Source organism: Hyperoodon ampullatus (genome assembly GCF_949752795.1).
Source record: "Hyperoodon ampullatus genome assembly, chromosome: 2".
In the NCBI taxonomy this organism is placed as follows: Eukaryota; Metazoa; Chordata; class Mammalia; order Artiodactyla; family Ziphiidae; genus Hyperoodon; species Hyperoodon ampullatus.
Window position 1 is genome coordinate 111,431,547 of NC_136915.1, and position 22,511 is coordinate 111,454,057.

The following is a 22,511-nucleotide window of genomic DNA, read 5'->3' on the forward strand; positions in this document are numbered from 1 at the left end:
TCTCCAAGATGTCCTGCCAACAAAACCAACCCTGCCAAGTGCCTCCCCAAATATCCACCTAAGCACCCCCCAAAGGCTTCTGAGGCCCTGGCTCCCTGCCCCCCTCCTGCCCGCTCCTGCCCCCTCCTGCTGTGTCCCCAGCTGCTGTATTTCTGGCTTTGGAAGCTGCTGCTCTCTGGTGTCCCACCGGTTTCCAAGTGTCTACCTATGCCAGCCCCAGCCTTCCAACTGCTGTAAGGTGGAGCTCTCTGGATGTTCCAGTTGCTGCCATGGTTTTGGGGCTACAGCTGATCTGCAACCTTGGAGGAGCAAAAGAGCCACAACCAAAGACCAGTCTGGAGTTGATGTCACTTCTCACTCTCTCTCTTTTTTTTTTTTTTTTGCCGTATGCGGGCTTCTCACTGTTGTGGCCTCTCCCGTTGCGGAGCACAGGCTCCAGACGCGCAGGCTCAGCGGCCATGGCTCACGGGCCTAGCCGCTCCGCAGCATGTGGGATCTTCCCGGACCGGGGCACAAACCCGTGTCCCCTGCTTCGGCAGGCGGATTCTCAACCACTGCACCACCAGGGAGCCCTCACTCTCGGTTTTATTCATCCCTCTCCTCCTGAATTAAGCTGCCTAGATGTGTACATGATGGATTCCTCTTTTTCCTGAAAATCTCACACTTCCTGGCCTTAGCTCTGGTCCTAGGTCAAGAAGACCTGAATGCTGGAGAAAACTCTACTTCCCAAAGCCTTATCAATGTACACAAATAAAGCTTATCTATCCTGGCACCCAAAACTTCTTACAGTTTGTTGATTTCCCCCATCCTCAGCTTTGAGGAGCTTCCAGGAACCTGGATTCCTTAAGCAGATTCCCACAAATAGCCACCAGATGGGAAATTCCCTCTAGGTAGACCCTGGGTCTGAGCAGCCTGAGAGGGCTGTGTAAAAAATATCCAGAGGGGAATAAGAAGGGGATGTTCCCAAAGTATCAGTGAACCTGTTCCACTGCTATTGCCACATTTGCCAACATCACTGAAATTTCTTCCTACTCATAAAGGACAGGATACTTCCCAGTCCCAGAATTTAGCCTCCAGATCATTTTTATTTGGGGGAATCACATGCTTAAGAAGGAAATGCCACAGGGGTACATGTAGTTTTCAGATCTCAGTTCAAAAGGCCATGAAAAACACTTTCCTTGAGTGAATCCTCCTGACTGAGTCCCTCACGCCTTCTCTTCACACAGGCACCAGAATCTGGTGGGAATGTACACCACGGTCCAGTGAGCATAATACCCCCTAGAGACATTTGGGCCTTGGTGTTGATTTCCACCCTATGTTGTTTCTTTTCCTCTTCTATTTAATGGGACAAAAGCCAAGGGCTGGGGGCAAGTTCTCAAGGTACTTTTTCCAACCCAACAGTGGACCATAGGCAACAGCAATGCTCTGCCCATCCTTCAGGACTATGGTTCTTTTTAAAAATTTTTATTTTATATTGGAGCATAGTTGATTAACAATGTTGTATTAGTTTCAGGTGTACAGCAAAGTGATTCAGTTATACATATACATGTATCTCTTCTTTTTCAAATTCTTTTCCTATTTAGGTTATTACAAAATATTGAGCAGAGTTCCCTGTGCTCTACAGTAGGTCCTTGTTGGTTATCTATTTTAAATATAGTGGTGTGTACATGTCAATCCCAAATTCCCAATCTATCCCTCCCCCTTCCTCCCCCTGCCCCGGTAACCATAAATTCATTCTCTAAGTCTGTGAGTCTGTTTATGTTTTGTAAATAAGTTCATTTGTATCATTTTTTAAGATTCCGCATATAAGCAATGTCATATGATATTTGTCTTCCTCTGTCTGACTTACTTAGTATGATAATCTCCAGGTCCACTCATATTGTTGCAAATGGCATTATTTCATTCTTTTATGGCTGAGTAATATTCCATTGTATATAGGCACCACATCCTCTTTATCCATTCATCTGTCGATGGACATTTAGGTTGCTTCCATGTCTTGGCTATTGTAAACAGTGTTGCAATGGACATTGGGGTGCATGTATCCTTTCGAACCATGTTTTTCTCCAGATATATGCCAGGAGTGGGATTGCTGGATCATATGGTAGCTCTGTTTTTAGTTTTTCTGAGGAAACTCCATACTGTTCTCCATAGTGGCTGTACCAATTCACATACCTCCCAACAGTGTAAGAGGATTCCAGTTCCTCCACACCCTCTCCAGCATTTACTGTTTGTAGATTTTTTGATGATGGTCATTCTGACTGGCGTGAGGTGATATCTCATTGTAGTTTTGATTTGAATTTCTCTAATAATTAGTGATGTTGAGCACAAAAACATAATATTAAAATGGCCAAGACAATCCTAAAAAACAGGAGCAATTTGCAGGAACTAGCTCTACCAGATATTATATATTTATAATATATTACGAAGCTGTTATATAGATAGTGTGGTACTAGACCATGAATATACAGACAGATCAATAGGACTCAATGGGAAGCTCAGAGCTGGGACCAAATATATAGGGGAAATTAATACATGATAAACACACCCTCAAATCTATGAAGAAAGATCAGTGAATTATGTTGCCACAGCTGGGTATCCATTAAGAAAATTTTGTACTAAGATGAGTTCCTAAAGGTTGAAAACATTACAAATTATTCCTTAAGAAACTTTAGGAGTATTCTTCTATAATTTCAAAATGGGCATCAGTTTTACCATTATAACACACACAATCAAAAACTATAAAGGAAAATATTTTTTAAAGTGTTTCCATAAAAATTAATAGTTTCTATATGGCTGAAATCTAACACACAAAGTCAAAAGTCTAAAAACATGCCAGAAGAAATTGTGCATCTCATAGCACAAAAATGGGCTAATTTTCCCAATATAGTATGAACACCACAAATCGATAATAAAATGATCAACAATCTAATTAAGTATCAGGTAAATTGCATACCCGAGCAGTTTCCAGAAAAAGAAATATTATGGCTCCCAAGCATAATGAAAGAAAATTGAGCTGACTTACTAAGGAAAGCTCAAACTTACTCTGAAATATCAGTTTTAACTTATCAGGTTGATAGAGCACAATTAATTTAATAATGAATTCATTGTGTGAGTTTGTGGGGAAATATGCAGTTTTACACATTGTGAGGAATGATGTAAATTGGTGAAACATCCATGGAAGAAAAACTGACAATGTCTCTCAGTTTTATCTTTTGAGGAAGCAACTGCATTTAGGGAAATGTATGCTATATCCATTCTCCCCGAGGCACAATGTATGTACAGTGTGTCACCACAGCATTGTTTGCAAGAGCTCAAATTGGGAATTCCCATGTGTCTCTAGATTATTATTCAGACAGCAAACTGAATGAAGATACTCTTTATGTACTGAAATGGAATGATCCTCAACATGAGAAAAAGCAGTGAGCAAAACAATGTGGAGTTTCTCTTATTTTGTTAAAAGAAGGAAAGGTATACATGTTTGTGTGTGGCTTTTTGCATATAAAATATCCCTGGAAAGATATTTGAGAAACTGATTGCTATTGGATGAAGGGATTGGAGTAACAGGGGGAAATTGCACTGTGAATTCTTTTTACCTTTTGGGTTTCGAACCAAATAAATATATGATAATAATGGATAATATCAAAGGAGAAGTACAGGAAGCTGGGCCTCAGGGACCTGAACCCAGAAGTGAGAGACCACAAGGATTTGCTCCATTACAGAGCAAACTGGCCTCAATTTTCTCATCACCAATAAATTTAGCTCCTATAGCTAAAGAAGATGGTCATAATCATCCCTAATTTTGATGACAGAGGTAAAAAAAAAAAAAGGAGGTAGGAGTGGGGCTGTGAAGGGACACATTCTGTTAGTTTGGATGATGTTTGGAGAACAGACTTTAAAAACAGGTTTCTCACCTTGGGCAAATGAAGTTCGGAGTTATAGCAGAGACCACAACTCACACACACAAAAAAGTAACTAACAATCAGCATTCATGCATTCAACCAACATTGTTCATTCCCTATATGTCAGAAATCATTCTAGAAGCTTGATGTGAGTCCGTGGGGAAAAAAAAAACTTTGCCCATTTGGAGGTGACATTTTGGTGAGAGAAGAAAGACAACAGACAAAAACAGAGCAAAGAAATTATACGTAGAGTATATTGTATGTATGTAAAAAGTGTTACCTAGGAAAAGAAAGTAGAACTGTATAAAGGTGATTGGAGTGAGGGAAAGAGTAGCAGATTGTAATTTTAATTAATTAATTAATTGGGGTATAGGTGTTTTACAATGTCATGTTAGTTTCTACTGTACAGTGAAGTGGAGTTCCCTGTGTATACAGCAGGTTCTTATTAGTTATATATATTAGTGTATACATGTTAATCCCAGTCTCCCAATTCATCCCACCCCCGACCCCCACCCCTGCTTTCCAGCCTTGGTGTCCATATGTTTGTTCTCTACATCCGTGTCTCTATTGGCAGATAGTAACTTTAAATAGGAAGATGAGGGTGTAATATCTCACTTATAAACCCACATTTAAGCAAAGACTTGAAGGAAGCAAGGGAGTTAGTGATGAAGATCTCTTGGGGAGACTATTCCAGCCAGTACAAGCAAAGGGCCCTAGATGGAGGGGTGTGGTGTTTATGCTGAGCTAGAAATGAATAAAATAGAGTCCTTGCCCCCCCAAGGGATTCTTGTTTCTCCCCTGTTTAGAACCACTCAGTGGCTCCCATTGTCCTCAGGTTAAATCCAAACCCTTTCCCATGGCATACAAGGCCCTCATTGGTACAGCATCCACCCCTTCTCCTTTCTCCCCGCTGTGCTCCAGCCACACCGAGCTTCTCCCCTACACAGGACATCCCCATGTCCCACTCTCTATCTCCCGTTGTCACCCAATCCCTGCTTAAACATCACTCCTTCCAGAAAGCATGCCAGACCCCAAACCCGACCCCATGTGCTCCCTTGGCAACCTGTGCTTCCCCTGCCAACATTCTCATCACACAGTACTGACGCTGTCTACTGTCTCTACACCGAATTAAAAGAGCTTTGAGAATGTCAGCTATTGAGCTTGTACACTTCATGTTCAGGTCGGAGCCTGGTAGACAGTAGACACTCAGTACATATGTGTGCATTAGGCTTATGTCTTAGGTAATCGAACCATTATGTTTTTTTTTAACATCTTTATTGGAGTATAATTGCTTTACAATGGTGTGTTAGTTTCTGCTTTATAACAAAGTGAATCAGTTATACATATACATCTGTTCCCATATCCCTTCCCTCTTGCGTCTCCCTCCCTCCCACCCTCACTATCCCACCCTTCTAGGTGGTCACAAACCACCGAGCTGATCTCCCTGTGCTATGTGGCTGCTTCCCACTAGCTATCTATTTTACGTTTGGTACTGTATATATGTCCATACCACTCTCTCGCTTTGTCCCAGCTTACCCTTCCCCCTCCCCATATCCTCAAGTCCATTCTGTAGTAGGTCTGTGTCTTTATTCCCGTCTTACCCCTAGGTTCTTCATGACCTTTTTTTTTTTTCTTAGATTCCATATATATGTGTTAGCATACGGTATTTGTTTTTCTCTTTCTGACTTACTTCACTCTGTATGACAGACTCTAGGTCCATCCACCTCACTACAAATAACTCATTATGGGTTTACTCAAGAGCTGCCTGTGCCCTTCAGGAGAGAAGAAACCAAGAGGAACCCTGCTATCCAGCCAGCAGGGGGCGCCGGTGAGTCAGTCACAGTCACAGTATATTGGGGAGAGAGAATGACAAGGTCACAGAGGCTTAGAACCTCGGAAGCTTGGCATCCGGAGGGAACAGAAACCATTTGACTTCTGATAGTCATGGATTCACTAGGTTGCTGAGGGAGGGGCATATCTGCTGCCAGTCCAGGGAAGACCGTTTTCGGAAGCCAAGCATGAGAACCACGAATTGAAAAGAGACAAAAAAGAAGTGTCCAGAGCAGGTAAGCCAGAGAAAACTTGTCGATGGGTCCTGCCTTCATGGCTGTCCATTCATCCATTCATTCATTCCTTAGTACTGAAGTCCACATAATGTCATACACTGTGTTAGATGCTGAGAACAGTGGCGAGCAGGACAGCAAGGATGCCTGTGCCCATGAAACTAACAGACTAGAGGAGAAGCCAGACAATTAGGGAAATCATGATAAAAACGTAGCGAGAAGTATAGGGAGCACCAAGAACTTATATCAAGGCCACAAGCCCTATGGGTTAGTGTTGTTTTCCTCAAGTGAGGTGTAAGCTGAGACTTCAGGTTTGAGTAATATTTAGTGAGGGTGTGGGGATAGGTGTTCTGGGTCACGGGAAGAGCAGTACAAAGATCCAGACAGAGGCCAGCAGAATTTAGCAGGGATCTGCTCTGGGCCAGTCTGATGACATGGAAGGAACAGTGGCTAGAGATGAGGCTGGGCTGGTGGGCAGAGGTCAAAGAGAGGGCAGTGAGACAAAGGAGAGAGCACTGGCTCAGAAGGCATGGGACCTGAGGGCATTGTCCTTTCCCTCCCTGTGCTTTGGTGCACAGGACTGATTCCTAAGATGCTCTCCATCTTTGATGCGGCACCCCACCCCCAACTGGGACCTGTTCCAGGGACCTGCCCAAAGGGAACATGCTGGGAGGGGATGTCTGGAAGCAGCCAGGTGAACCCCTGGATGGGAGCTCTGGGTACCCTCTGGCCACTGGGATGAGAACTGCTCCTGTAGAAACAGCCCAGCCTGGACTTGGAAGGATGGAGCCTGACATGCTGGACTTCCTGGTGGACAGGAGGCTCCCAACTGTCAGTCCAGGGGCACTGGCTACAGAGGGAGAAAGGTAAACCACAGACACAGAGGAGGAGAGAAAGAGAGAATGGAAAACAGTGACAGAGAGAGACAGAGAGGCAGGGAGAAGAAATTGTAAAAGAAGCAAAACATGCACAGAGAAAAGCAACAAAAAATTTTAAAGGGCTCACAGTCCACTCTCCCACTCCCCACCCCCACCTTCTTCTCTCCCCTGGTCTCAGGTCTGACCCCCCATGGGACAGATTCTTTTTTTTTTTTTTTCAGTGGGTAGAAAGCATTTCTTTATTTAAATTTTTATTTATTACCATACTTATTAAATAGATCCACAGATGAACATTTGGCGTTAAACTTTATGTATACACACACATACTTCCATTTGGCATCGGACTTTCTAAACACAATATCTATCATCTATATACATATATAGATATATTTTAAGTGAACACATATATCTCATATAAAGAAGTTAAATCTTATAACCGGTTTCAGTGTTAATGATAATCTTCTTTTTTTTTAATAACAAATTTAATCAGTTATACATATACATATGTTCCCATATCCCCTCTCTTTTGCGTCTCCCTCCCACCCTCCCTATCCCACCCCTCCAGGCAGTCACAAAGCACCGAGCTGATCTCCCTGTGCTATGCGGCTGCTTCCCACTAGCTATCTACCTTACGTTTGGTAGTGTATATATGTCCATGCCGCTCTTTCACTTTGTCACAGCTTACCCTTCGCCCTCCCCATATCCTCAAGTCCATTCTCTAGTAGGTCTGTGTCTTTATTCCTGTCTTACCCCTATGTTCTTCATGACATTTTTTTTTCTTAAATTCCATATATATGTGTCAGCATACGGTATCTGTCTTTCTCTTTCTGACTTACTTCACTCTGTATGACAGACTCTAGGTCCATCCACCTCATTACAAATAGCTCAATTTCATTTCTTTTTATGGCTGAGTAATATTCCATTGTATATATGTGCCACATCTTCTTTACCCATTCATCCGATGATGGACACTTAGGTTGTTTCCATCTCCGGGCTATTGTAAATAGGGCTGCTATGAACATTTTGGTACATGTCTCTTTTTGAATTCCCCATGGGACAGATTCTGACAACAAGGAGACTGAGCCAGATACCAGGCTCCTTGCACACACTCACGTGTGTGTGCACACACACACACATGCACAAGCTCAGCCCCCAGGGCTCCAGGGCACCCAAGTGCACACAGACTTTCTGTAAAACAGCTTCAGAGACCATGGAGGAGGCAGTGAGCAAGGCTTCTATGGCCCTTAACTCTCCCCTCTTTTTCCCCATTTTCCTTCTGACGTCTGGGTTCTATTTTCATGTCTGTGTGTCTCCTTTTGCCCTGCTTCTCCTTCCTCTTCCATCCCAGGCAAGTCAGGGCATCGACAGGGCAGAACTCTGCCACCTCAGCCTCTCTGCAGCGTCTCTTGACCTGGAGGGAGGGACTGTGTCACTTGTCCCCTACTCCCACCCCTGAGGAGTCCTGGTCCAGTGTCGTGTGCCTAAAACTGAGCAGAGATCTCTTCCTGGATGACAGAATTAATTCCTGAATAACTGGCAGGCATAGAGTCACGACTGAATTGAGGCCAACACCCGACCCCACAAGTCACTTTTGCCTCAGGTGAGAACCTGCCCCTGACCCAGCTGAGGCTGCAGCTAGACTGCCAGGGACCTGGGAGTGTGGAGGGTGCAGACCCAGCGGTAGGGACCCCATGAGGTGACCCTTCTCAGATTTCTTTCCCTCCTGGTGGTCTAGCTCCGGAGATGCACAGCCTAATGGACCCTAAAGTGTAGTCACCCCAGTCTGTCCTCAGCCAGCAGCAAGCGGCACAGTGACATCCTCCTCAGGTTCATGGCGGTGACTCCTTCCCCCAGAGAAACCCCGTCATGAGGCTCTGGTGGTTCTGAAATTTGAGGCGGAGAGAGGCTGGGCAGGGCAGAGGTGTCACCCACGCCCAGCTCAGTGGGGCCCAGCTTGCACACCCGAGCTGAGTGAGGTGGATCCCCAGAAGCAAGGGCTGAGCTATGGGCCTGACACCCATCATCTGAGACAGCTGAGGCCCTGGGTCTACAGCAAAGTGGGTCATCAGACAGGTTTCTTCCAGGAACCACCTAATGTGAGAATTCCACACATCTTCCGGGAACCAGATCTGCCTTCAGTGGCAAAAAGGGGATGGTAAGGCTTTCCGTCCCACCTAGGGAATGCTCAGGAAGCCTTTGGTGTGAGGGGGAGTTGTAACTCCTGTCCCCAGGAATCCCCCCATTCTCACGACACAAAGAAAAGAACAAAAAGATGAGAGTCATGGCTTTCTCAGCACCGGATGGAGTATTTGGAGTAGGGCTGGGAGGGGGTGGTGGATGGCAGGGCAGGGGTGGGATAGAGGACGGGGAAGAATCCACTGGCAGGAGGGGCTGAGGCCAGAACAGAAGCGATCTCCTTAGGAGTTATTCACACAGACTCCAATTTTAAAGCCTGATGAACAAATACAATGAAATCTCAGTTTGGTCCAGCCATGCAGCCATGGTCATGAACTTCAGATTCCTCCTTCCTTGTGCTTGTGCTTCTGCATGGACACACACACACATACACTCACACACAGGTGGGTGCACACATGCACACACACAGATACACAAGTGTGTGTGCCTAGTGGAAAGCCCACGGCAGTAACTGGTTCAGTTTAAAAAACCAGTTTGGAAGGACTTCCCTGGTGGTTCAGTGGTTAGGACTGTGCACTTCCACTGCAGGGGGTCCGGGTTTGATCCCTTGTCAGGGAACTAAGATCCCACAAGCTACGCAGTTGAAAAAAATTAAAAAAAAAAAAAAAGAAAAAAAAAGAAAAACCATTTTGGACCAGTGGCTTATCCGTGGGTTCTGGAGGCTGGAGGGTGGTGGCAACTTGATCTCAGCAGTTGTCACTTGAACTCCCACACCCATCCTCCTCCACCCGGGTGACAGGCTCTGACAGACCTGGCACCTCCCTGATGTGGGTGTGTGGCCTTGTGGGATGAGCCCCCAGCCGGGGTGCTTGCTCATTTCTTCTCCTCCATGTCTCCCCCTGGGCTAGAAGACCCCCCAGGTCCCTCTGCCTGCTGACTCTGGGCCACTTCTAGACACTGTCCTGCTCTGGGACCTCCCAGTGGCTTTCGTCCACGTGCCATAAGAGGGACTGGGCAGAAACCATAGCAGTGCTGCCCTAGGGGCCATATATTGAGTCCTAGGTATATGGACTTAAGAAGAACTTTCCTGGATTTCCTGGGTGGGAGGTAGGTGGGTTGATAAGGAGCAAAGAAAGAGTTGTTTGGGTTTTTCCTACTCCTAGAAGAATCGGGAGATTACAGAAGCCCTGAATGGTTGAATTTGAGGACATCAACAAGGTCCAGTTGTCTCCTCTTCACCCCTAACGCTGCCCCCACACAAAGGAAGAGATAAAGGTCAGAGAGGTGAAGAGAGCTGCCCCGCCCCCTGGCTCAGGAGTCATAGAGCCAGGCCTGCAACTCGGCCCTCCATACCAAGAGCAATGATTTTCTGTCTCCTTTACTGGAAACGCCCCCAAGGCAGACACTTCCTACGTGCTGAGGGGCATGATGCTTTCAGGAAGGGCAAGACAAATACATCCATCTGTCTCAAGACAGTTGGTCACCCTAAAGAGAGTCCTGTTGCACCTGGGTCCCTGGGTACCATGTTGGACACCAGACCAAGCACATGGCTCTGAGCTGGGATGGAACCTGACTTGAATCCACTTACTAGCAACTGAGGTAGATCTCTGAACTTCAATCATACTCATAGGTAAAATGGGGTGAAAAACACCGACCTCTCAGGCTGGCTGTAACCATTCATGAGATGAAGTTTTTGAAGTGCCTGCCACTGGACTCAGACTCGGCTGCCAAGGGTCATACTCTTCCTCATTAGCTAAGAGACCTTAGGCAAAATTCTTACATATTCCAGTCTTTCCTTTTCTATCTGGAAAACGGCTCCCTAGTGAGGAACCAGCACACTGACCCATATGAAGGCACAGAACTGTGGGACTGGGTTCCCTCTGAGCATCCAGCCTTGCTTTCCCAGCGCTGGTCTGTGTCATCACTCTGAAGATGGATGTATCTGGGGGTCAAAGAAGGGGGAAGTGAATGCAGGCAGCCAGCTTTCCCTCTGAAAATGTTCTTTTTGTTCTAGGACCTCCAAAACTTGAGAAGATGTGTGACCAACCAAAGTGCAACCCATGCTGCCCGCTGAAGCCCCCGTGTTACATTCAGCCCATGTGCTGCTGTTTGGAGCCCAAGCCTGAGTGCACATGCCTTAATAAGGAGACTGATCCCACTGCACCACAAACACAGAACAATAACTCCCTAAGCCAACAGCAGTCCCATAGTCCAAAACTGGCATCCAAATCAGGTCCCCAGGGGCAGAAGCAGCCAAACAAGTAGACTGTCACAAACAAGTGGACGGTGCCATGCCTACCACCTGGTAGGGTCAGGCTAGACCTACTTTTAGAAAAGCTGATTCTCATTGACCACCAATTCCTCCCAACCAGAAGCCCCTATTTCCCTTCATAGCCTCCCAACCTAGGGAGGCCCCAACTGGAAATGGAAGGTTGAAGAGGCTAGAAACATCTTTCCTAGCGATCCTGATATTAGATAGCACAAAAATAAAAGAGCAATACAAAATTGCCTCTGTTTCTTCCTTTACCTATGAAACCATCTCCCTTGTCTGGCCTAAGTCCAAGAAAATATTCTAGGCATGTCATCAAGGGCCCAGGACCCAGAAAACCAGTGTCCAGAGGTACAAGGCCTCTGCTGAGCCAGAATTAGTGTGACTGACTCATCCTTGTTTTAAAATGAAAGCCCCATGTTCCAGGAATCCCTCCAGTCCCAGGAAAAGGGGGCGGTCAGTCACCTAAGAGCAGGAATTCCAGTGCCCCTGGGCCCCTGCGTACCACCTTTGAGGTCAAACCAGCAAGAGCACATGCCGAGGAGTGATTCCCCTCCCTTATCCCAGAGATTTTCATAGAGATAGAGCTCCCAGGACTCAGCACAGCACTGCAGCTGGCCCAGGCAGCAGAGTCTTACGGCATCAATACCAGCTCTACGATGGTGGAGCAAGCTGTTGGACCCTCTCAGGTTCCATTTCCTCATCTGTAAAATGAGGGTAATTGTACTTACTTCAAAGGGCTTTTATGAGAATTAAATGGGATCATTCATTTAAAGTGTTTAACATAGGATCTGACACATCATGGATATGCAATGCATGGTTCTCCTCAAACTTCTCTCTCTGTCACCAGGTCTCTATTTCTCTCCAAAGAAGCCACCATGCTCCAGCAATTTGTCCCCAAAACACACCTCCGTTAATCTAGGTGGACATGTAGAAATAGAGAAATCAGCCTCATTCACTATACTTGTAAACTTCAGTTTTTCCTGCTTTCTTGGTATACAGCTGACATATTCAACACCTTCAGAATTTTTCTAATAACCTTTTGTGTTTCCTCCCTCATGATTCTCCCTGCCCACCAATCTCCAGAAAACAACTGATCTACTTTTGGTCCCTATAAGTTAGTTTGAACTTTCAAGAATTTTATACAAGTGGTATCATCCAGTATGTATTCTCTTATGCCTGGCTTCTTTCACTCAGCAAAACTACTCGGAGATTCAAACAAGTTGTTGCATGTATCAATTGTTCATTCTTTTTTATTGCTGGGTAGTAAATGCCCTCATTGTATGGATAATACCACATTATGTCTATCCATTAATCTATTGATGGACATTTGGATTGTTTCCAGGTTTTGACTATTACAAATAAAGCTGCCCTGAACATTCATGACAAGTTTTTGGATGGGTATATGCTTTCATTTCTCTTGGATAGAGACCTAAGAGTAGAATAACTGTGTTATATGGTAGGTGTATGTTTTACTTTTTTTTTTGTGGTACGCGGGCCTCTCACTGTTGTGGCCTTTCCCATTGCGGAGCACAGGCTCCGGACACGCAGACTCAGTGGCCATGGCTCACAGGCCTAGCCGCTCCACGGCATGTGGGATCTTCCCGGACCGGGGCACGAACCCGTGTCCCCTGCATCGGCAGGCAGACTCTCAACCACTGCGCCACCAGGGAAGCCCCCTATATGTTTTACTTTTTAAGAAACTGCCCAACTGTTTTCCAAAATGGTTGTGCCATTCTACATTCCCACTGAAAGTACATGAGAATTCTGGTTGCTGCACATCTTTGCCGACATTTTGTGTGCTCAGTTTTTTATTTTTAGACATTCTAATTGACATGTGTTAATTGAGTTTAATTTGCATTTCCTTAATGGCTACTGATATGAGCATCTTTCCATGTGCTCATTTGTCTCCAGGTATCTTCCTTGGTGAATTATCTGTTCAAATATTTCCTCCATTACTTTGCTGAGATGTTTGGTTTCTTATTACTGAATTCTGAAAGTTTTTTTAAAGATATATATACATTTTGATATAAGTCCTTTATCAGATAAGCTATCTGCACATATTTACCCCAGTCTGTGACTTATATTTACATGCTCTTAAAGAGTTTCTTTCAAAGAGGAGGAATTCTTAATTTTGACAAAATCCAATTAATTTTTTTTTCTTTTATGGATCTTGCTTTGGGTGTCGTATCTAAGAAATCTTTGCCTAATACTAGTACACAAAGATTTTCTCCTATGTGTTCTTCTATAAGTTATTTTTTGTATATGGTGAAAGTTTTGGACAAAGAATTTATTTGGGGGGGGCAGTGTGGAGGGGAATATATGGATATTCAATTGTTCCTTTCTCTACTGAATTGCCTTTGCATCTTTGTCAAAAATCAACTGACTGGGCTTCCCTGGTGGCGCAGTGGTTGAGAGTCCGCCTGCCGATGCAGGGGACACGGGTTCGTGTCCCAGTCCGGGAAGATCCCACATGCCGCAGAGTGGCTAGGCCCGTGAGCCATGGCCGCTGAGCCTGCGTGTCCGGAGCCTGTGCTCCGCAAAGGGAGAGGCCACAATAGTGAGAGGCCCATGTACCGCAGAAAAAAAAAAAAAAAAAAAAATCAACTGGCCATATTTGTTTGTATTTACCTCCAAATTCTTATTTTGTTACATTGATCTATTTGTCCTTCCTGACACTCTCATCTTATTTACTATAGCTTTAAAATGTCTTGAAGTCAGATAATGTAAGTCCTCTAATTTTGTTCTTTTTCAAAGTTGCTTTAGCTATTCTAGGTCCTTTGCACTGCCATATGAATTTTACAATAAACTTGTCCATTTCTACCAAAAAAAAAAAAAAAAAAGAAAGCCTGCTGAGATTTTGACTGGGATTGAATTAAATCTGTAGATTAAATTGGAGAGGAATGGACATCTTAACAATATTGAGTCTTTCAATTCATAAACATGGAATATCTAACCATTTATATAGGTCATTTTAATTTCTTTTTAAGTTTTGTAGTTTTCAGTGAAAAGGTTTTGCACATATTTTGTCACATTTTCCCTAGGTATTTCATCTATTTTGATCATAATTTAAATGGGGGTTTTTATTTGTTTCTGATTATTCATTGTTAGTATATGAAAATGCAATTTTTGTATAATAATCTTGTATACTGCTTATTAGTTTCAATAGCTTCATGTAAATTCCATAAAATTTTCAATATATGTGATCAGGTCATCTAAGCATAAAGCGAGTTTTACTTTTTCCTTTCCAATCTGGATGCTTTTTATTTCTTTTTTTGCTGCAATTTGAGGATGGTCCTTCTCTTTCTACTTTGCTGGGAGTTTTTAACAAAAAATGGATGTTGAATTTTGAAAAATGTTTTCTTCTGCATCTATCGAAATGATCATACAGTTTTTCTTTTTTGGTCTATTAATATGGTAAATTACATTGATTGATTTTTGAATATTAAAACAGCCTTGCATTCCTGAGACAAACCCTATTTGATTATGTTGTTTAGTCCTTTTTACATGTGTTTAAGTTTGATTTGCTAAATTCTTGTTACCTTTTTGCCTCTATGTTAAAGAGGGATATTGGTCTATAGCTTACTTTTCTTGTAATGTCTTTTTCTGGTTTTGGTGTCAAAATAATGTCCTTATGAAGTGAGAAGTAGTCCCTTCTCTTCAGTTTTCTGGAGTAGCTTGTGGAGAATTTGGTATAATTTCTTCCTTAGGCATTTGGTAGAATTCACCAGTGTTTCTTTGTGGGAAAGTTTTTAATTTAAAATATAATTTCTCTAACTGATTTAGAGTTTTTCAGATTATCTATTTCCTCTTGAATAAACTTTGCTAATTTTTTTCTTTTAAGAAATTTATCCATATTATCTGTTTTTGAATTTGTTGGCATAAAGTGTTTTATAATATGTCCTTAATATTTTCTAATACCTATAGAATTTGTAGTAAGGTGACCTCTTTCATTGCTCTTTTTTTAAAAAAAATACTTTATTTTTATTTATTTATCTTTGGCTGTGTTGGGTCTTTGTTGCTGCATGCGGGCTTTCTCTAGTTGTGGTGAGCGGGGGCTACTCTTCGTTGTGGTGCACGGGCTCTAGGTGCATGGGCTTCAGTAGCTATGGCATGTGGGCTCAGTAGTTGTGGCTCACGGCTCTAGAGCGCAGGCTCAGTAGCTGTGGCACACGGGCTTAGTTGCTCTGCGGCATGTGGGATTTCCTGGACCAGGGCTCGAACCCATGTCCCCTGCATTGGCTGATGGATTCTTAACCACTGTGCCACCAGGGAAGTCCTTTCATTTCTGATATTGGTGATTTATGTCTTCTCCCTTTTTTTCCTGCTTAGTCTGGCTAGTGTTTTCATCAATTTTATCAATCTTAAAGAATCAGCTCTTTGTTTCATTGGTTTTCTATGTTGTTTTCATTTTTCTGTTTCACTGATGTCTGAGCTGATTTTTATTATTTCCTTTCTTCTGCTTACTTTGGGCACACTTTGTTCTTCTCTTTTCTAGTTTCTTAACACGCAAGCCAAGGCCATTAACTTGAAGTCTTTCCTCTTCTAGTATGCACATTTAATGCTATTAATTTTCCTCTCAGTACTGTTTTAGCTAGTTTCAAAACTTTTTTATATGTTGTGTTTTAACTTTCTAGATCAAAAGACTTCCTAACTTTTTGAGTTGTGCTTTGATCTATGTGTTAGTTATGTTTTTTTTTTCCCAAATGTTGGGAGATTTTTAAAAGATCTTTATGTTATGTCTAATTTTATTCCTCTGTAATCAAATAACACACTTTGTATTACTTGAATCCTTTTAAACTTATTGAGACTTGTTTTATGGGCCAGAATATGCTCTATCTTGGTGAATGCTTCAGGCACACTCAAAAAGAAAGTGGAATCTATTTTGCACAGAAAGTTCTATAGTGTCAATTAGGTTAATTTTTGTGACAGTGTGATTTCAGTCTTCTATATTTCTACTGATGTTATGGCTACTTATCAATTATTAAATGAGTAGTGTTGATATCTCTGAAGATAACCATAAACTCTTCTATTATTTCTTGTAACTCTAACAGTTTTGATTCATATATTTTGAAAATCTTTTATTAGATGCATAAACATTTAGGGTTTATAATATCCTCTCCATAAATTGCCTCATAATCATCACAGAATGACTTTCTTTTTCGCTGGTGATGTTCTTTGCTCTAAAATCTACTTTCAAGTCAATTTAGTCACTTCGGTATTCTTTTGATTAGTATAAGCAAGACATTTCTTTTTCCATCACTTTATTTTCACCCTATTAGCATCTTTATATTTAAAATAGGTTCCTTCTAGATAATATATATTTGGGTCTTTTTTATTCAATCTGATAATCTCTGCTTTTTAATCAGAGTATTGAGATCAATACTTTTAATGTGATTATTGATATGGTTGAGTTTAAATCTACCATCTTACTATTTGTTTTCTATGTCTCACCTATGTCCTGTTTTCTTTTGCCTTTGTTTTTCCTTTCCACTGAGTCTTTTATATAATCCCATCTCACCTCCTTTGTTAACTTACTCTCTATAACTCTTTGTGGGATTTTGGTGGTTAAATTGTGCTGTACAGATCCTTCACTTAGGATAGTTTACCTTCATATTACACCACTTCACTTGCAGCCTAAGAACCTATAAACAATATTCTTCCATTTCTTTCCTTCTGACCTTTGTGCTTTGGTGTGATACACTTTTCTTTTACATATGTTAAAAACCTCATAATACATTGCTATCAATTTTGCTTTAAATAATTATTTATTCTCCAAGTAGGTTTAAATAGTAAGCAAAAGTCTTTTGTTTTTATCCAGGTAGAGTGCTCTTTCTTCCTTTGTGTGGATCTATAATTTCATTTTATATCACTCCTATTCATCCTGAAGGATTACCTTTAACATTTCTTAGAGTTCAGAGTCTTCTGGTGTTAAATTATTTCAGCTTTGAAATGTTTGACAAAGTCTTCATTTTATAAAGATATTTTACTGAATATAGAATTCCAATGTATATATAGTTTCTCTTTCAGTACACTTGCTCTGCTATTTTCTGGCTTGCATTGTGAACAGTGAGCAATTTGTTCTTACTCTTTTTCCCTCTGTAATATGACCTTCTTGTGCAATGTGTCTATTTTTCTGTGCTGGTTTTTGTGATTATTTTCTTTATCACTTGCTAGAAGCAATTTTATTTTGATGTGCTGATATAATTTGCTTCACATTTCTTGTGCTTGAGTTCATTAATATTTTTATATCTGTATAGAGCCCTCCACCCCAGTTTTAACATTTCAGTAATTGACCTTCTACTCCATCTTTCAGGGACTTCAGCTATGCTTGTATTAGGCTGCTTGATGTTTTCCCACAGCTCACTGAAGCATTGTTCCTTTTCTTTTAAAATTTTCTTTCTGTATTTCATTTTGGATAATTTCTAAGTGAGATAAGTCAGACAGAAAGACAAATACTATATTTTTGCACTTTTGTGTGGAATCTTAAAAAAAAAAAGCCTCATTGAGACAGAGTGAAGTGGTGGTTGCCAGGGACTGGGTGGGGGCAGGTGGGGGAGGGAATAGGGGTAGAAACCACCAGTTATAAGGTAAATAAGCTCTGGGAATTTAATGTACAAAATGGTGACTATAAGCAACAATATTGTCTTATTTATTTGAAAGCTGCTAAGAGAGTAGATCTTAAATGTTGTTACCATACACACAAACAAATGGTAATTATGCAATAAATATGTTAACTAACCTTATCATGGTAATTACTTTGTAATATATACGTGTATCAAAGCATCACATTGTATACCTTAAACTTACATGATTTTTATCAATTTTATCTCAGTAAAGTTGGAAGAAAGAGGAACCATTTCCATGGCAGAAAACTCAGGTTAGGAAGGTGCAAACTGGGGAGAATTAAATGTTTCCTCTCCCCTCCACTCAACACTAGATCAATTGCTGTTTGCTTGATTAAGCATTGGATGAAGTGGTTGAGTTACATTTAGGAGTCATGGACAAAAATTACAAACTGAATTTTTGAACTCTGATATCCTGCTGCACACACCAGAGATGCTTGTGCTATGTGAGACCCAGGAAGCTGCAATGGCAAGTTAAGCATGGAAGATGGGGCTCCTTGAACCTCAGCCAGACTGAATGCTCCTCCTTCCCCAGTTAAAATAATACTATACGTACCCTGGCTCCAGCCCCCCTCCTCTTTCTTGCCTCCTGGAGATGGGCATAGCACAGACCCTCCAGAAAGGCTGGGGCTGGCTTGGCTCTATTAGCCCCCAGCGCCTGCAGGGATGCCAGGATTGTCTCTCCTAGTCTCATCCCTGAATGCAGATTTCACACTTTTGTTTGGCCTCATGGCCAGTTAGCTCCACCTCCTGCTTGGAACTACTTAGAGGCAGGGGCAGAGGATGGCTGGAATTCCTGTATTGCTAGGGCTGGAGGCAGGGAGAGGAGAAATGAAACTCTAAGCACAGAAATACCACCAAAAAGAGCCAGGGCAGACACAGGAGGAAAAATGGTGTCCTGGTTTTGCTCTCTTAAGCTTGAGACTATTAATGGGGAGGAAGGAATATTTACAAAGTCACATGATCACTACTGCTACAAAGAAGGAGAGACTACATAGGGGGGTGAAATTTTGAAATATTTTAATCCCATCCTTTCTCTCACACAAGACTCCCTGAGGAGCTGTCTTCCATCTTGTCAGCAGCACAGACCCCAGAGGAGGGTCTACGGCTGGATCTTCAAAACAAAAATTAAGTTTCTAAGCAGGATTTTGGGATTCATGGCACAGATCTAAAATCTTATACTCTCCAGAAAGCAGTCTTAAAATAATCTGAGGGGTAAGAGGAGAAGGAATGGAAGAGGGGATCTTACATTGCCTGAGGTTAAGCCAGAGTTGACTGAGTTTATCCGGACTTGAATGCATTAAGTTTTCTCTCATCAAGAACAGTGACTAGATATTAGAGGTTAAATTTATTTATGGGAAAACACAGTTACATCTTTTTAACATGAGTAGACATTCCTTCCAGAAGTATTTACGTAGGTGACAGACATATTGAACATGTTAAGGAGACCATATGCCAAGTACTGTCCTAAGTATTGGGAAAGTCAAGAAATTAATACAGTAAAGAGCTCTCCTCTAGTGAACTTACATTCTAGCAAAGCAAGAATACAAATAAAAACCACAACTTCAAATGGCAACGAGCACTCTAATGAGATAAATAGCATGGTGGAGTGAGCAGTCTATTTTAGATAAGGTGGCTGGAGGAGCCATCTCAGGGAAGTGACATTTTGAGTAGAGGTCTGAATGAGGTGCAGAAGTAAGTCATGGAGATATTTGCAGAAGAGGTCTCCAGGAACAGAGATGTGGGAAAGTCCCAGCCTGGATCCAAACCTCCACAGGCAGGAGCAGAGGAGTGGGAAGATGGGGTTGAAATGAGCATGGGCTGTAGAGCTGTCAGGGTCTCGTGGACTTTGGTCTGTCAGTGACGACTTCCCAGCAGAGGAAGGGTAGAGTCATGAGAAGAGTTTAGAAGATGCTGGAGGAAGGGAATCAGCACTGGCTATTCTCCCATTTATCTGCTTCTCTTCTCTATAAGACTTTTTGAAAATGCTGTCTATTCTCACTGTCTCAAGCCCTCTCTTCTCATTTGCTCTTGGAGTCATTGCAATCTGCCTTTCATCCTCACCTCTGCCCTTGACTGCCTTTGTCAAGGTCTCCAATGGACTCCATGTTGCCCAGCCCAATGGGTGTCCTTGGTCCTCATCTTTAGAGCATTTCCTCCAATTGTTCATCCCTTCTCCTCAACGTCTCCACTTGTCTTCCGGGATACCCCATTCTCCTGATGGGTTTCTTACCTGCTCCTTCTCAGTTTGTCCCAGTTTTCTTGACTTGTTCTTTCTCATCTGACCCCTTGACACTGGAGTAATTCAGGGGATGGTCCTTGAACCTCTTCTCTTTACTATCTGTATTCATTCCCTTGATGACCTCATCCTGGCTCATGACTTCACATGCCATTTATACACTGAGGATTTCCAAATTTATGTCTACAGCATGAACCTTCTTCCGAACTCCACTAGTATATCTAACTGCCTACTTGACAATTCTACTTGAGTGTGTCTAATGGGTATCTCAAACTTAACGTGTCCCAAAGCTCACTGTTGATTTTTCCTACAAAGCCAGCCCCTCCTGTGGTCTTCTCTATATCTGTTAAATGGCAGCTCCATCCTTAGTCATTCATTCAGGCCAAGAATTTTTGAGTCATTGTTTGCTCTCACCTATACCTCACATCTAATCTGTTAGTGAGTATTACTGATTCTATTGTCAAAGCATATCTATAATCTGACCACTTCTCCCTGCCTCTGCTACTGTCACCCGAGTTCTAAGCAGCTGCTATGTGGCTGTGGTTGCCTCTTACAGTTCTACCTGCTTCCACCCTTGCCAGAGAGATCCTTTTATTTTTATTTTTTAATTTTTTTAATTTTTATTTTTTTTATTAGTCTCTGCTTTACAACAAAGTGAATCAGTCATACATATACATCCGCTCCCACATCCCCTCCCTTCTGCGTCTCCCTCTCTCCCACCCTCCCCATCCCACCCCTCCAGGCGGCCACAAAGCACCGAGCCGATCCCCCCGCGCCACGCGGCCACCCCCCACCAACCGGCCACCCCCCACCAACCATCCACCCCACGCCTGGCAGTGTGGGAATGTGAATTGGTACAGCCACTATGGAGAACAGTATGGAGGTTCCTTAAAAAACTAAAAATAGAAATACCATATGACCCAGCAATCCCACTACTAGGCATATACCCTGAGAAAACCATAATTCAAAAAGAGACATGTACCAAAATGTTCATTGCAGCTCTATTCACAATAGCCCGGAGATGGAAACAACCCAAGTGTCCATCATCGGATGAATGGATAAAGAAGATGTGGCACATATATACAATGGAATATTACTCAGCCATAAAGAGAGATCCTTTTAAAGTAAGTCAGATGGGGCTTCCCTGGTGGCGCAGTGGTTGGGAGTACGTCTGCCGATGCAGGGGATGCGGGTTCATGCCCTGGTCCGGGAAGATCCTACGTGCTGCGGAGCGGCTGGGCCCATGAGCCATGGCCGCTGAGCCTGCGCGTCCAGAGCCTGTGCTCCGCAATGGGAGAGGCCACAACAGTGAGAGGCCCGCGTACCGCAAAAAAAAAAAAAAAAAAAAAAAAGAATAAATAAATAAATAAGTCAGATGATGCCAATCCTCTGTGCAGTACTCTGCAGTGGCTTCTCATCTCATTCACCGTAAAAGCCCAAGTTGCTGCATGATTTCTCCCACTGCCCAGCATCACCCACTCCTCCACCCTCACCTCTGACAGCTCTTTCCCTCATTCACACATGCCCAGCTATACTGGTCTCCTTGCTGGTTTCAGAACATGCCTTAGGGTCATGGCCCCTGCTGTTCCCTCTCCCCCTACTTATCCTCACTTGACCTCATTCCTTCAGGTTCTTGCTGTAGGCCTTTCTTGACTACTCCATTTAAAATACACAACATCCCCTCCCTGAGGGCTCCATAAACCTCTTCTTTGCCCTATTTTTCTACACAGTATTTCTAACACACTTTATATTCCAGGTATGTGTTTATTTCATTTGCTACCTGCCTCCCATACTGGAATGAAAATTTTAGGAGGGTAGGGACTTTCACCTGTTTTGTTCAAGGCTGTACCCCTAAGTGTCTGGAACACAGGCACACGGGAAGCTCTCAATCTGCTCTCAATGGACAAAAGATCAATAAGGCAGAAGGTGATAAAGGGACTTCCAGCACAGAAGCACAGAGGTGAGTGAAGGTGAACTCAGGAGATGAGGAGATCTGAACCTGGCTGGGACCTGCCACTGACCCACTGTGTGATCCCTGCCCTTCCTTCCCCTCTCTAAATTGTGTCATCCTTCGTGAAGCCAGGGTTGAACTTGATGACCGTGAAGGCTCCTCCAGCACCAGCTTTCTCAGATGTGGATCCTAAGCTGGGGAAGGAGCTGGTTTGGTGGTGCCTGGGGCCTGAGGCTCCTAGGAGAAGTACTGGAGGCTGGACCACAGGGGAGAGAAAAGGCGAGGCTATAGCCGAGTGCGCAAGGACTTGCCTGTAAGAGGAAGACCTGGGCTCGCCTTTCTCCCCTAAAGCCTTCTGACTTCTCTTTCTCCTTCCTGCCCTTCCCCCCCTCACCCCACTTCAAGCAGGCTTTCTAGTAAAACCTGAGCGGCAGGAAAATAAAATTTTGG

General features: G+C 43.0%; 1 pseudogene across 1 annotated transcript; it reads left to right on the forward strand.

Annotated features, from left to right (window-relative positions):
• Positions 1-8: 8 nt before the first annotated feature.
• LOC307065021 lies at positions 9-22,378 on the forward strand (annotated as a pseudogene). The gene is made up of 2 exons: positions 9-346; positions 22,190-22,378. The product of its transcript is annotated as an uncharacterized misc_RNA (transcript).
• The last annotated feature ends 133 nt before the right edge of the window (positions 22,379-22,511 follow it).